The sequence below is a fragment of the Chenopodium quinoa genome, unplaced genomic scaffold (genome assembly GCF_001683475.1).
Source record: "Chenopodium quinoa cultivar QQ74 unplaced genomic scaffold, ASM168347v1, whole genome shotgun sequence".
In the NCBI taxonomy this organism is placed as follows: Eukaryota; Viridiplantae; Streptophyta; class Magnoliopsida; order Caryophyllales; family Amaranthaceae; genus Chenopodium; species Chenopodium quinoa.
This window is the reverse complement of record NW_018744702.1, coordinates 1,923,922-1,939,054: the sequence shown is the minus strand read 5'-3', so window position 1 is coordinate 1,939,054 and position 15,133 is coordinate 1,923,922. Positions and strand designations below refer to the sequence as shown.

The 15,133-nt window shown below is 32.2% G+C and overlaps 1 long non-coding RNA gene across 1 annotated transcript; it reads right to left on the bottom strand.

The window, feature by feature from the left end:
• Positions 1-801: 801 nt before the first annotated feature.
• Positions 802-3,744, bottom strand: LOC110702787. Its single transcript, XR_002507587.1, has 4 exons — positions 3,254-3,744; positions 2,937-3,008; positions 2,076-2,194; positions 802-1,082 (listed from the first exon to the last, which is right to left on the bottom strand). It is a non-coding gene; the product is annotated as an uncharacterized LOC110702787 (long non-coding RNA).
• Between the last annotated feature and the right edge of the window lie 11,389 nt (positions 3,745-15,133).

The window sequence follows — 15,133 nt, the reverse complement described above, 5'->3', positions numbered from 1 at the left end:
CATTTTGTCTCGTGTTAGGCTAGTCGTTTTATATTTTTATGACTTAATCAGCAGTCCATAAGTATTCCTCACGTTGATCCAACACGAAGATGGTTCTATTTATCGTCATAACACTTCTGGTCGGGAAAGGAGGCCAAAAGTAGATGTCTACACGTCTATACTTTTGAACATTTAGGAAAAAAAATTGAACACTTATATAAAAATTGAACATTTAGTATAAAAAAAAAAACATGTCACAAAAATGTACATAATCATCCAATTATATACGTTCATTTTCTATAAAGATATGTTCATTTAATATGCAGTAAATGTTCAGTTTATATTACAAAACTATTTTCACTATAAAACTATTGAATTTTTACGAGTTAGAATTGTTCATATTTTCTTATGAAATGTTTAAATTTTGCAATTGTTCATATTTTTTTACTAAATGCTCAAAAGTATTGACGTGTTTCATTGCAATTGTTCAGATTTTTTACTAAAAAAATATTCAAAAGTATAAGCGTGCACCTTATAATTTGATTACTCCATATTAATATATCGGTAATCTCAAGTTTAATGGAGTCACTAGTAGAAAAATGTAAAAGGGCACTGGTTCAAAACCCCCCTATAGCACTGGTGTTCATTTGAGGGATGGCAATAAGTGAAAATTTTTGCCACCGGTTCGGTGTAGTACCGGTGGCAATAACACAACTATTGGCACCGGTTTGGTTCAGAACCGGTGCCAAAAATGCCCCAAAAAAATAAATTTTTTTTTTTTGCATTTTTTTTGACTTAAATTGATATATAAACACTTACATATATGTAAACTTATAATTTCCATTAATATAAAGCTGTAACATGAGTACATGACAATTTTAATTCAAAAAAAAAAAATATATTACAGAATATAATAATATTACAACAGTAGCGTAGAGCAGATTAGCTGCAGCGAGAGTAGAACAGCAGTGGCGTGGAGCATAGAAGCAGCAACGTAGACCTGAACAGCTCCATTTTGAGGAGTGCACGTATGATCAGTGAACAACGTCTTGATATCAGGGTTTGGTCTGGGATTCTAACAAAGCGGATGCTACCAATTTAAGCTGAACAAATCAGAGAGTTAAAAAATCTGTAAACATTATATATACCCAATCTTATTTGATACAACAAATGCAATAATACATAACAATCAGATACGAAATAGATCAAGTCTTTTTAAGAATATACATGACAATTAGATGCGCCTATTGAATACTTCAAGCCTAGAGCAAAAAAACACGCTCTGCCCTAATTCCCTAGTGCCTAGACGCGCCTTAGGTGTGCTTTTCAAGACACTGATCCTTCTGATTTTTAATTTTCTTCTACAGTTATGTGGTTCAAGATGATTGACGTGTCATGTAAGGAAAACTAAATTAAAAATCAAAGTAACATTGTTTATTAGTATAATATGCTTTTCCAATTCACGGTTTAGGGGGGTGACTGGGTGAGTGAGAGCAACTTAGATAACACTATCACCATTTATAAGATATTGGACTTATCTGAAGTTTGAAGAGACTGAGACATAATAAGTCACTCTTGCCGTGTATAACAAAATTTATGAACATATCATGAACATAAAACCATTCAACCAACAAACAAACTAACAGCAGGGTCTTTTACCTTTGATAAAACATTTGAAATCAGGAGCAAACAAGATTTCCTGCTCCCAACTAACATGACAAGAACTAAATTATTTCCACATAAGCCAGAAACACTAATTTGCCAAATTATTACTACAGCTGTTGTGACCACTTCACTTTGGGAGTTGAGGTCTTGCACGATAGATCTCCCCGGGTGCATGCAATATTTTCTATTCCCAACTGGCATGGTACAACCGTACAAATTAAAAGGATACAAGGATCCATCCTTAAATTATTACCATCACCAGGGATCAATAGCTCGATAAACTACCGGAGAATACCCCAATATTCACTAACTAATTTTCCAAAAAGACAAAAGACACAAGTCAAGGGCACAAAAAAGTCTATCAGTTGTCCACATGTACTATATCCTATAAAGCATTAAAGACGAACGATTGTGGGGTTTGTAAAGTATACCTGAAGTTAGTTAGAGTTAAAAGCTGTGTAATTTCCTTGTAAAGCTCCCTCTTCGTTGAATGTTGAAAATACTTTCAAATCACCACACAAGTATCTCAACCGCCTTGGACTTGTCTTGCCTAACAAATTCAAACAAACACCACAATTTTAATACCAATTTCACTCCCCTCATATGCAAATATTCAACAAGTACACCAGCATACTATAACCCGATTCACATGTTCCTAAAGAGCTTTATTTCTCTGCAGCTTTCAAGCACAAGAACTAGTACAATCGCTATATATTCAGAACAAAAGAAGCATTCAACACCTGCAACTTCACTCAAGCAACACCACATTACAAGCTGCAAACATCATCATCTGTTTCATCACAAATGTACTCCCCATACACCTACCACAAATCACACAACGAGGTTCCCTCGGTTCTGCTTCTCTTTGATCTCAACATCTTACTTTCACTTCATCTATAATAATATCAATCAGATTGTGATCAAATAATCACAAAATTCATCTAAACTACTCCACAAATTACCAACAATTTAATCTTAACAGTGTTTTGGGGTCAAATTACAAGAAAATTCATTAAAATTACTCCTGGAATCACCAGAATTCATCTAATATACAGTACTCAGTTTTATGAACATTCATCTAAATTACTCTACACATTGCCAGAAATTTATCTAATTTACTCATTTTTTACGTCAAATTTCCATAATATTTGTCGAAATTACTCTACAAATTGTAATTATCAATAAACCACTGGTTTTATCAATGGAGATTAATTAAATTACAGGAAAAATTCACAAAACAGGAAAAAATGATTCTTATGAGAAACATGAATAATGCATAATAAATTGTTTACCTGAATCGTCATCATCATCATTTCTAATATTAGGGTTTGTACATTCCGATTGATGATTCGTCAAATTCATAGCTGAAAATTCGAATCAAGAGTTCTTTCACTTCCCATTCATTCGAATTCAATTCCCATAAATACAAATTACAATAATTATCAGGACAAGAGGGACAAAATCAAATTCAAAATCAAACATCACATACAAATTCAAACTCAAAAACAACGACCAAATCATAAAATCCAAAATCAAAACCCAAAAACTCAACAAAATCGAAACCCTAACCTAAATTATACAAAATTAACAAAACAAAGGAGGGTTAAACCTTGTGAGGAGCAGCGTCGCCATTAGAGATCTAGGCATCGTTCTCCCAGTTTTTTAAGGGCTTACGCCATTAGTGACGACTGCGGTGGTGGTGGCAGAAAGCTAGGAGGAAGAGAGAGGAGGGTTGCGTTAGTGGTGACTGCGGTGGGAAGCTAGGATGGAGAGAGAGGAGGGTTGCGCTGGTGGTGGCTGGGGTGGAGCAAGAAGAGAGAGGAGACGGAGAGTTCGAGAGGAGAGGAGAGAGAGCGTGTGAGTTAGAGATAGAGAGGGAAGAGTGAGGAGAGAGAAATAATTTTAGGGAATATTGGGAAAAGGCCACCGGTTAACCGGTGGCCTATTAAACCTGTTTTTTTTTTTTTTTGTGGTCTAGGCTTGCATTTTTGGCATCGATTTTTAATAATCAGTGCGCATTTGTCGGTGCCCTTTTACATTTTTCTACTAGTGAGTAGCCCAATAGCTCATGTACATGGTTTTAGAAAAAAGTAGCCCGTGTACAACATTATAACTACAAGCCCCATTCTCGTGTTAAAAGAAGCTTCAAGTAAAAGAACCCATGTTATCGGTATTGTCAAGTTTAATGAAGTAGCCTTGTGTTATGAAATATTGTATGGATATCCATTATCCTCATTTATCGTTTCGGAATGTTCTAGAACTAGGGTATATTTTTATCTAAGCAAACTCTAGTTATATTGTATGTATATATATATATCCCCACTCTATGGAATTATATAGACTGATCTATTCTCTCTATTTTCTCCTCGTTCTCTTTAATTTTATAACACGTTATCAGCACCAAAGCTCTAAACCATTGATTAAATTAGAATCCAATCTGAAGAATTTTTTTTTTCTTTAACCACATGATTGACGAAGCCTCGATGGGCTTGATCTCGTGCTAATAATGGGGGCTCGTTTACATAAATCAGCATATTATGCAATTAATACAATCTTTAGAAGCTTTTAGAATTTGCATCATCATTGATCAATTTTTGCTAGTGCCAAGTGTCGACCATAAACCCTAGTTTTGTCAGCTAATCATTAATTAAATAAAGAAGCCCACTTGCTTTGATATTGTTTTTGGTGGGATTCATATTTATTTATCCTAAGGTTTGAGAAAATTTTATTTATTTATTTGAATAAAGAACATGGTGACTGCATTTATCTCAATGAAGTAGTGTCACAATTGAATATTGAATCTGTCACCAATTATAAAGGAAAATATGTATTTCCTACTTGTATTGTACAACTAGCGTGTAATATTCTCGCGACCGATGCTTTTGTTAGCTAGCTGATTTTTGGTGGACATTGTGTCATCAAACTCGTTAAAATCTTTGTTATAGGCGCCCTACATCAATTGAGAACGAAGGCACAATGCTATGTTAAACGTGCTCAAAATTAGGGAAGTACTCCACTCAGAGTTATGTTTGGCTTTAATTCTAACTTGTCTAGTTAATTGTCTACCTAATATACTATATTTATTATTATGTGCCCCTCTACTTTGCATAATAATTTGTTATTACGAAATTTTGTCCTGCTATGTGGGCTTGGGTGAGTTAGATTTTGTGAACTAGTGAGTGTTTTGAGATGGAAAACTTTCACGACTCATTGTTTTCTAACCTAATGTGCTAGTTTAATGGTATAGTTGCATGTTTTATTACTTCGGCTAATTTGTTATCCCATCGATTCATTGTGTTTTATTATGGACTTTGTTATATGTATTATCCTTCATAGTACATATTAGGGATATTATTCTAATATTTGGAGTATGATCTAAGTTTTATCTTATTTATTTCCATATTAGTTTATAAGGGTGATTAGTTATTATTGGTGAACTTAGCCTTTTATTAAACTTGAAATGTATATACTTGTTAGAGGTGTAACATTTATTTTTCTTGATACAGATAACACCTATTATACCTCTAGTTTGATAATAGAAGTGAAAAGCTCGGTTCAATAAAATACCAGTAAGCAAGGTTATACAAAGGTAATTTTGTAATCCACATGTGATAAATAAAAAAAAAAAAAAAAAAAAAAAAAAAAAAAAGGAAGTTTGAACCTCTATTTTTTGAATACTTGTGATTATTTATATGGGGTAGTAAATCTGTTTTAGTGATTTATACATAATATATGTTATTTATCCAAGATGTTAGTTATGATTTTCTTATTCACATGTCATATACATATTATGAATATACATATTGTGATGCATAGTGTTTCTTTTAACTATGAAGAGCATAATGCATAGAAGTTATAAAACTATGATTGGTGTGTACATGCCATATATGCACTACATAAGTTTATATATGACCTTGATATAGTGAATTCTGTGAAATATCTAAGTATGTTTTTCTTTATTTTGCTGACATGGCATGTATGTTAACAACCTTATAAGTTGATATTATCATGAAATGTACTGACATGATTTCTATATTGAAAAAGTTATTGATGTGTGATTAAAATAGATTAGATTTGATATTATATGCCTATATGAATTTGGATTATGGGAATGATGTGTAAATTGAACATAGAATTCTCGGACATATGAATCTGAAGTTCCTTAAATTTATATGGGTCCTTCTAGAACAACTTAGAAATGTCTAATAGTTTTTGAAAGTATGTTGACTGGATTATTCTCCGTTCACAAAACTAATATGTTCTAATATATGTCATTTGAGATTTATTACCTCATTTTTGGAAATGAATGAGAAATTTCATGATTATTAAATAAATAACAAGTATATATGTATGTTGTTTTCTTGATCATATATAAGTAATATAACTTATGAAAAAGTTCATAAGTATTTCAGCAAAGAATAGTGTTATGAGTTCAAGAAATTAATTAAACATGCTATTTTGAGCAAATTACTTAAAGAATGTATTATGCCCATAGTTTACAAAATTTTCAACATAAAGATTAATATAATTAGGCAAGTGGAACAAGTAAGAGTTTTATAAGAATATTTTTCTTTGCTTGATACATGACATTACCAAAAGAATTTATGATTTAAGTGCAAGGGACTTCAAGGTTGTTGGATGACTTAGTTTATTTCATATCCCCACATGTAAGGATTAGGGGGAGATATTATTTATTTCGTTATTATATGTAATCCTTGCACATGAATTGTATGATATATTGATGGTCAGTAGTGCATACATTAGCATTAATATCAATGTCAATAATTTATTAAATAAAAGCGACCACATAATATTACATATTTACAAATGACACCATCCTGAAGATGGATGTAAATAAATGAATGTCATTGATCATTACTAGTTGTAAATGCTCCAATTAAAATTATAGTCCCAGAAGGACATCGGTTACTAATGAAACCTAAAGCACGGCTGAAAGCGTTGTAGTCCAATAGATTAAAAAAATAATAAATAATAATAATAATAATAATAATCATAATAATAATAAAAATAACAATAATAATAATAATAATAATAACGTTCGAAAAAAGGAATGGAGCAACTATTGACAATGACAAATTTGAGGAAATGATAAATCCCATTACATTTCTAGAATAAAATCATTTTTAGGAAAATCAATATGTCTCATGATTATATAAAAGTCTCCAAAAGAGTATGAAATATCCAACAAGATTAATTAACATGTATCAAGATTATAGTCAAATCTCTAGCAGAGTATATATAACTAATTATTGGATAAAATATTAGTTGATTTTCTTGCCAATTGTATAAAGAAACACATGTTGGTGTTCTAATATCACATCACATTCATGACCATGCATGAAATAAGTTTAATAAAGTGATCACTAGTGTGGAAAACTGAACAAAGTTCAAATCTAGAGAAGTGATTGGATATAATTAAATTAGGCCATCCGAGTTTAATAAATTCCCGTTATTTGATATGAAAGAAATAATGTGATGACGCTCTCTCATGTTAAATATACGAAATAAATTGAATGGCAAGACATAACATTGAGATTGAGCTATATTTAGACTATGATTTTTCATATATTGTGTAAAAAGAAAAGCTCAAGAGATAATATATTGGTTTTTCTGAATAATTGGTGACCAGAAGATCACTAGAATAATTATATGTTGACAAATATTAGGTAACTAGAAGCTCACCACGTACAAGTTATACATGAAAATTTTAAGTAACTAGTATTACTATCAATGTTTTCTAGTGATCCCGAAGATCACCACCTAGTGAAATTATAAGAAAGTTTATATTTGTATAACAATTCTCTTAATTGGGTCTATTGTATGTCAGCACATAAGGAATAGAATAAGAAATTAGCAAATGCTCAATTTATTACCCCTATTAATCTTGATCTCTAGAAGAGACAAAATTTCATTATTCTCCATAAGAGATAGAACTTTGTTGAATATATATGATTATCCTACGAGATGAAATTTGATGCACATGAAATTATATTCTAAGTTTGTGAAGAATTGTCCCAACATTTGAGATATTTTACCAACTTAGGGGGAAGAATTGAAGTAAGTTGACAAAATTATAATACTATAAATAGTTGATCCCTCTAATGATACTTTGTAAAGTTACATGCCAACTTTTGTATCAAAATATGTTGCACATCTATGATTTGATTTATATACCGTTATGAACCATCTAGAGGAATAGAGAGATATATTTTGATTATGGTGATAATGATATTATGTGCATACATTAAGATAGATCTTGCCAATTTACTTGAAATCACTGCACCTGAAGTGTAGTTTGTATGATCGGTTCCAATAGAAATATGTGATATACGCCAAGATAGTGCAGTTGATACTTTTAAAGTATAATAATAGTATGTTAATACCATAGTGTGAGAAATACCCTTAATATGTGGTATAGATATCTGGATTATTATAATAAATTGCCTATTATGTAAGAAAAGTTATGATGGTACCAATGAGAAATGCATTCTGATATCATAGTAAAATAGCATGCGAAATATACGTTATAGGAATTTTATGATACCGGTACACAATGGAACCGATAAATAATATGCATATGCATGATATAATGGACTAGTGAATAAGGGATCTGAAATATATTGAAATTATTGAAAACGTCAATTTAATAACATGTTATTAATCATGTAAGAAGAGTTCCTGAAGAACTTATATACGATGTATTTAAAAAACCAGCCCTACACATTTTTTAATATTACAATTATCAAACTCTTGAAAATTTTATGTGACTACATCACTGACATCTCAACCTGAAGTTTGAGTATATAAGAGTTAGTGAGATTTACTATTTGCATTCGTAGAAAAATTATCTTGTAGTTAATTATGAAACGTCTAAAGAATATCAATGGATCACTTATGCATGACAATGTTTTCTTATGGTCTAGAAGAACCATGATTAGCGTATATAATTACATGTGTTATATTATAATTCATATGAGAAGAATGATATTAATAATATCAAGTTTTTTCATCAAATTATTACTCGTATTAATGAATGTTTGATCAAATAATGATCATCAATATTAATTATAAACGACTTCCAGAAGAAGTCATAATCGCATAAGTTTAATGATTAAATCAACTATTAAACATAGATTTGAAATAATGATATTAGAGATAAACACATGTATGGTGAAATGAAGACACTTCACATGTTCACGTGAAAACTTGAATAATTGAAGATGCAACTTCAGCTTAGGAGAGTCAAAGATCAACGAATGATACTTTACTTACTACATATGAGAAGATATCCAAACATATTGGATTCATCGTTGCGGCACTAGAAGATCTCAAGTTATGTATTCATCAGGGGGAGAAAATATGTGTTGCACTCTTTTTCCCTTGACCATGGTTTTGTCCCTAATTGGGTTTTCCTGGTAAGGTTTTTGATGAGGCAGCATCTCGAGCGTATTACGAAGAATGATGTACTCTTTTTCCTTCACTATGTTTTTTCCCACATAATTTTTCGTAATAATGTTTTATTGAGGCACAGTCTTCGATAATGGACATCCAAGGGGGACTGTTATGAAATATTGTATGGATATCCATTATCCTCCTTTATCATTTTGGAATGTTCAAGAACTAGGGTATATTGTTATCTAAGCAAACCCTAGCTATATTGTTTGTAAATATATATATATATATATATATATATATATATATATATATCCCCACTCTATGGAATAATATAGACTGATCAATTCTCCTTAATTTCTCCTCTTTCTCTTTAATTTTATAACACCTTCATTATTATTTTAATTTATTTATTATTTTTTTGGCTTATATATGAAGTAGCCCTGGGTATTTTTTATTTTTATTTTTTAAGGGTAAGTTATATGCAGTCCTTTAATATACTTCTGTAGACACCCATTTGTGTCTCCCCAAAACCAAACCCAGTGATGAGTACCTTTCACGTCGAATCATAATCGAATGAAGTGAAAGTGTGGAAAGTCTAGTGTTGCGGCTAGTTTTTATTTCTTTTCTTTCTCTCTGTTTTTGAAAATCTATTTTAAGAAAACTCCCAATCCAGTTTGGTTTGGTCCATGGAAAGGGTCCAATAATAGTGTAGTTGGGTTGGGTTCGAAAAGAGCTTTCCAACGATATATTATAAGCCCAATTCCGATGAATAATGAGGAAGTTATGGCCAAATTACTAAACTGGGTCCGGCTTGATATTTATATGCGGCCCAATGATCTAGAGGAGGGCCTAATATTGATTTATCATTCCTAAATTAGAATTGATTATAGTCTTCTAGATTCTTTTAGAAGATTCTTTTGAATCCTAATTTAATTAGCATTGATAAATTGACTTTAGTTGACTTTTCAGAGTTTTAATTAGAATAAAAGAAGTGTTTTTAAGGAAAATACGATTTTGCCCTCTCGTACGGCTAAATTTTATCAAAGTAAGAAAACGCGTGGAAATTTATTTCCAGCGTCTGGCGACAGACTTGGCATTTTGGCACTGTACTCCAGTGTCTGGCGACACACGCGTGTTTGGCGCTGCGGTCGTGTTTTATTCTTTTCGAAACTATGATTCTTTTTTTATCATATCCGACTGATTTTCTCTATAAATAGCCTGCTAAAACCTTTGTTTTCAATCATAAAAAATTTCTATCATCAATTCTTTAATTCTCTCTTCTCACAAACTCTCATCAAGAAATTCTTGAGTACTCTCTCTCTCTCTCTCTCTCTCTTTTCTAAACTAGCCTTTTGCATACGAAATTCCGCATTCACAAGATCTAGACACACCTAGACAAGTTCGAAGTTGCCTTTGCCCTAGACGTGAAAGGTTTTAATTTATGAGGGTTTGGTCCCAAATATCTCTTTCAATTATTTAATTTAATTCTTTAATTTTATTATTGTCCTTGAAGTTACTAATGTGTGTATTTTGTTATTAGAAAGAGATACGAGACATCCAAGTAACTGCTTTAATTGATTTATTGATATTATGATTTAGAAATAATGTTTAGATTGTTATTATGATTCCTAATGTCATGTTAGGATGTTTTGATCTTCCTAGTATCATGTTTAGGGTAATAAATATAATTTCTAATATCAAATATGACAATTGTGATTTCTATGATGCCTTTTATTGTCTTTCCTAATATCATGTTAGTATCATGTTAGGGTTAAGCTTTGGTTTTTATTGCTTAGTGACAAGCTAGGGTTTTTATAAATCTTGTTAGTATCATGCCTAGGATCTTGCTATTATTATGCTTTAACATGATTATTATTATTATTATTATGATTATGATTATTTTAATTATGATTATTATTATGTTGCTTGATATATATTTATTGTTATTGCTTGATCACGCCTTTTATGTATGTTTAAAGGGAATTTGTACCTGTAATCACGCTTAATAAGATGATTAATAATCTTGTTTAGGGTAATATGATTATAATTAAAGTGATCGCCAATAATAGATTTATTTGTGCATTAATATTCAACCAACATAGATAAACAGGTTTAGGGTAAATCTATTGATTGCATGTTAGTAAGAAAGCGCACATGAATACGATCAGAATAAAGTAGAGGCCTATTATTAGGGCAGGTTCAATCTCTTTTAGGTTGGATTTGTACCTTCATCCCCGAACTACCAGTCATGGTTCCAGACCTATTGGAGTTGACGATGTCCTGGATCGTTAAGGGGTGTACCCTTCACCTCGTGAACGATTTACAAGTTCCTAAAACTTGTTGGCGACTCTTTTTCTCTATCTTCTTTCCTTTTGGACGCCACCGTACTTTAATGTATGATTACAATGGGGTTCAAGTTTGGAGTAATGCTTGAAATATTCCCTACAACTTCCTTTTTAGTGTTAAATTGAAAATTTACCAATAATTTACGAGTAAAGCTATGTAATAAATGTTTATTTATTGTCAAATCTTTCCATTTTAATTAAGCTTCTTATATGCAACATGTATCTTTTTCTTTTTATATAATCTTTTTGGCTTATCTATGATCACCTTATTAAATTATTATATTTGTTAATTAACTAAGACAAATGTATTACACTCATGTTTAATAAGAAAATTTCAACAACTAGTTGTGATCCCTCAATAATATTGTTGTATGTTAAATACGGGTCTGGCCCTACCCGTCACGGGAGAGTGCAAGTCCACCACTTCACAAGACCAAGGAGATTCCACCTCAAAACCATATGGAAATAAGGGGAGTAGCCCCTTAGCCTTATATTGTGGTGGTAACTCTTGAATTCTTTCAATGTGGGATTCCATTACCACTACACTCCCCCTTCTTAGTGAATTAATGTGGGACAAGAGAATGCTCACATGTGGGTTGTTCTTGTGCTCAACACTCCCCATCATATGTGAGCTGGGCATAATTTTTGGCCCAATATAGTTTAGCCATTAAGGCCCCAACCGTGAGATTGTGGGTCTGGCTCTGATACCATGTTAAACACAGGTCTGGGCTGCACCGGTCACGGGAGAGTGCAAGTCCACCACTTTACAAGACCAAGGAGTTTCCACCTCAAAACCATATGGCAATGAGGGGAGTATCCCCTTAGCCTTATATTGTGATGGTAACTCTTGAATTCTTTTAATGTGGGATTCCATTACTACTACACTCCCCCTTTTTAGTGAATTAGTGTGGGGCAAGAGAATGCTCACATGTGGGTTGTTATTGGGCTCAACATGGTATAATTAAAATAAACACTTAAATGTTAGTGGACCATCTCAACCTTAAGCTAATGATTGAGACCCAAGAATATGTTTTTATACTCTATCACGTCCCCTTACACGAGAGCATTTTAGGCTTTAAAGCGTGGATGCAGCATGGGTCTACCTCATACCATGCACTTAATATTTCACTTGAAAGTGAGGGGTGGACGGATAAGATTCGATCCTATGACCTTTGTGTCATGCTGGCTCCGATACCATGTTAGTACGTGGACAATCTCAACCAAAAAGTTAAGCTAATGGTTAAGACCCATGAATAAGTTTTTTATACTCTATCATTATATACTTCCTCCATTTTTATGGAATTTGTTATGTACATCTGGGTGTACGTACACCCAAGTGACCCAACTAACCTAAGTTTAGTTTATGTTCTTCATTTAATGATCAAATGAAAAACAATCATCAAAATAAGAACAAATACTTATGGGTATACGGTACACCCGAGTGTATAAAACAATCTCTCCATTTTTTGGATTCATCACTTTCAAAATTGCGGATTCTTAAACAAATTTTGGAGATGACAGAGATGGAAAGAAATAAATAAGTGGAGAGATAGAGATTTTATTAACTATAACTGAAGGTGATTCATTAAATTTGAGGTTTCTATTTTTAGAAAGTGATGGACTAAAAAAGGGGGGGGGGGAGGAAGTACAGTATTAGTTTTATGTGTTTTTAATGTTTATATATATATATATATATATATATATATATATATATGTTTTCATATTCTTACTAGATTAGCTCTCGTGTGATACACGGATATAATGAAAAAAAAGAGCTATAGAAAACAATATTAAAACACTAATGTTTCATTGGGTAGGTAAATGGTAGCCAAAAGGTTCGTGAAGGTTTCCACAGAAAGACCCCTCAGTTCTGGCAAACGGATCTTATTAAAAAAATTGTGAACAGTTTAATGTATAGTATTATATTTCATGGTCTCATGTTAAGCGGGAAGGGAATTTTGTAGCGCACAGCTCGTATTATTCCATATAGTGTAGAACAACTTTGGGCTAACTGTTGTCCAAGTGGCACAACTCCTTATGTACTTATGGACAATTTGTCATCTCATGAATTATATTTGCTTCCCCTGATTTTTCTCAAAAAAAAAAAAAAGGTATTTTGTAGTTGATATTTAGTTTTTCCATAAAAAAATGTGAAAGAGAATAAAAGTTTAGGCGGGAAAAAATTAAAGGATAAGCTGACATGTGTACAATGTGGATAAATTAATGATGCAGCGGTTTCTACTTTAGTATTAGTTATAGATAGATGTGTTCCTTGTATTGTTAATTTCAGAAATAACTGTTGTTATTGAATTGCAATATTGTGTCATGTTAAATCAAAGTAAAGTGATAAATGTGTAAATTGAATTGTGGACAAATTTGTAAAAAAAGGGGAAAAAAACCTTTTAAATGCTCCATTTTGTGAAAAAATAACCTTTTAAAAGTTTTATCGTAAAATAACCCGAAGTTAAAAAAATTTTTGTTTAACAAAACCTAGTATGACTAATTAACTTAATTAACCTCTAATATCTGCTAATTACTCTCTAACTCTCATTTAACTATTTAATAATTAATTTATAAATTAAAAAAAAACCACTACCACACTAACTACCAACGTAGCCACCTTCCTTTCTCTCCACTTCCCATGGGAGCTGTTCCCACCACCGATAACCCAACTCTACCGCCGCCAACCCCCTTTCCCTTTTCCCCTTACCACCTCAACAATGAAAACCACCTCCAAACAGCTTGACCCCACCTACGATCGATCCCCTCTCAAAACCCTAACCCTAGCAACCTTCCTATCCACCACCTCAGCCGCGAAAACCACCCCAGCCACACCTACTTGACCGGAATTCTTGAAATACCACCGCCCACAAACCTTGACGAGGGTTGTGTTTTCTTCCTCCCTCTTCTACTTCACTTTTCCCTCCTTCTTTAGATCAACCACCATCAACATTCAACCATTTATAGTCATTCAATTTTGAAAAAGATAAAATGAGCGAGGAAACTAAGTCATCAATAGACGCTGGAAAACATGTCGTTAAAGATCGGAAACCGACATTGACGAGGTTTATTTGCTTAATTTGTGGAATTCGTTGCTGATTTTCTCCTTTTTTGCTTTAGGTTTTGATAAGCTTAAGGTGGGCTATTAGGTTTAGGGTTTTGGAAGGGGGTTAGCCGGAGGTGGAATGCTTAAGGCGCGCGACTAAGTTGGGGGAAGGGGTTGTCGCCAGGGGAGGGGGGAAAGGAAGGAGGGTGGCTGGTGGTAAGAATGGTGTGTTTTTTATTTATTTATTTATTTATCTATTTATTTATTTATTATTATTATTATTTATAAATTAATTTAATTATTAAATAGTTAAGGGAGGGTTAGAGAGTAAATAGAAGAGATTAGAGGTTAGTTAAGTTAATTAGTGATAGATACTAGGTTTCTTTGAACAAAAAAATTTTAACTTCGATTTTTTTTTTTGTTTTTTAACGATAAAGCTTTTAAAATGTTTTTTTACACAAAATGGTGTATTTAAAGGGGTTTTTTTTTTGACAAATTTGCCTTGAATTGTGCATGCTCTTAGGACTTGTTCTCTTCAGCTTATGTTCAATTCAGTTCCAATAATTTTAGTTTAGTTCAGTTCAGTTCATAGTTTTCTTCTCTCATAAAATATTCAGTTTAGTTAAGTTAAGTTCAGTTCCAAAAGTCCAGTTCAGTTCAGGTCAGCTCAATTTAGTTCAGT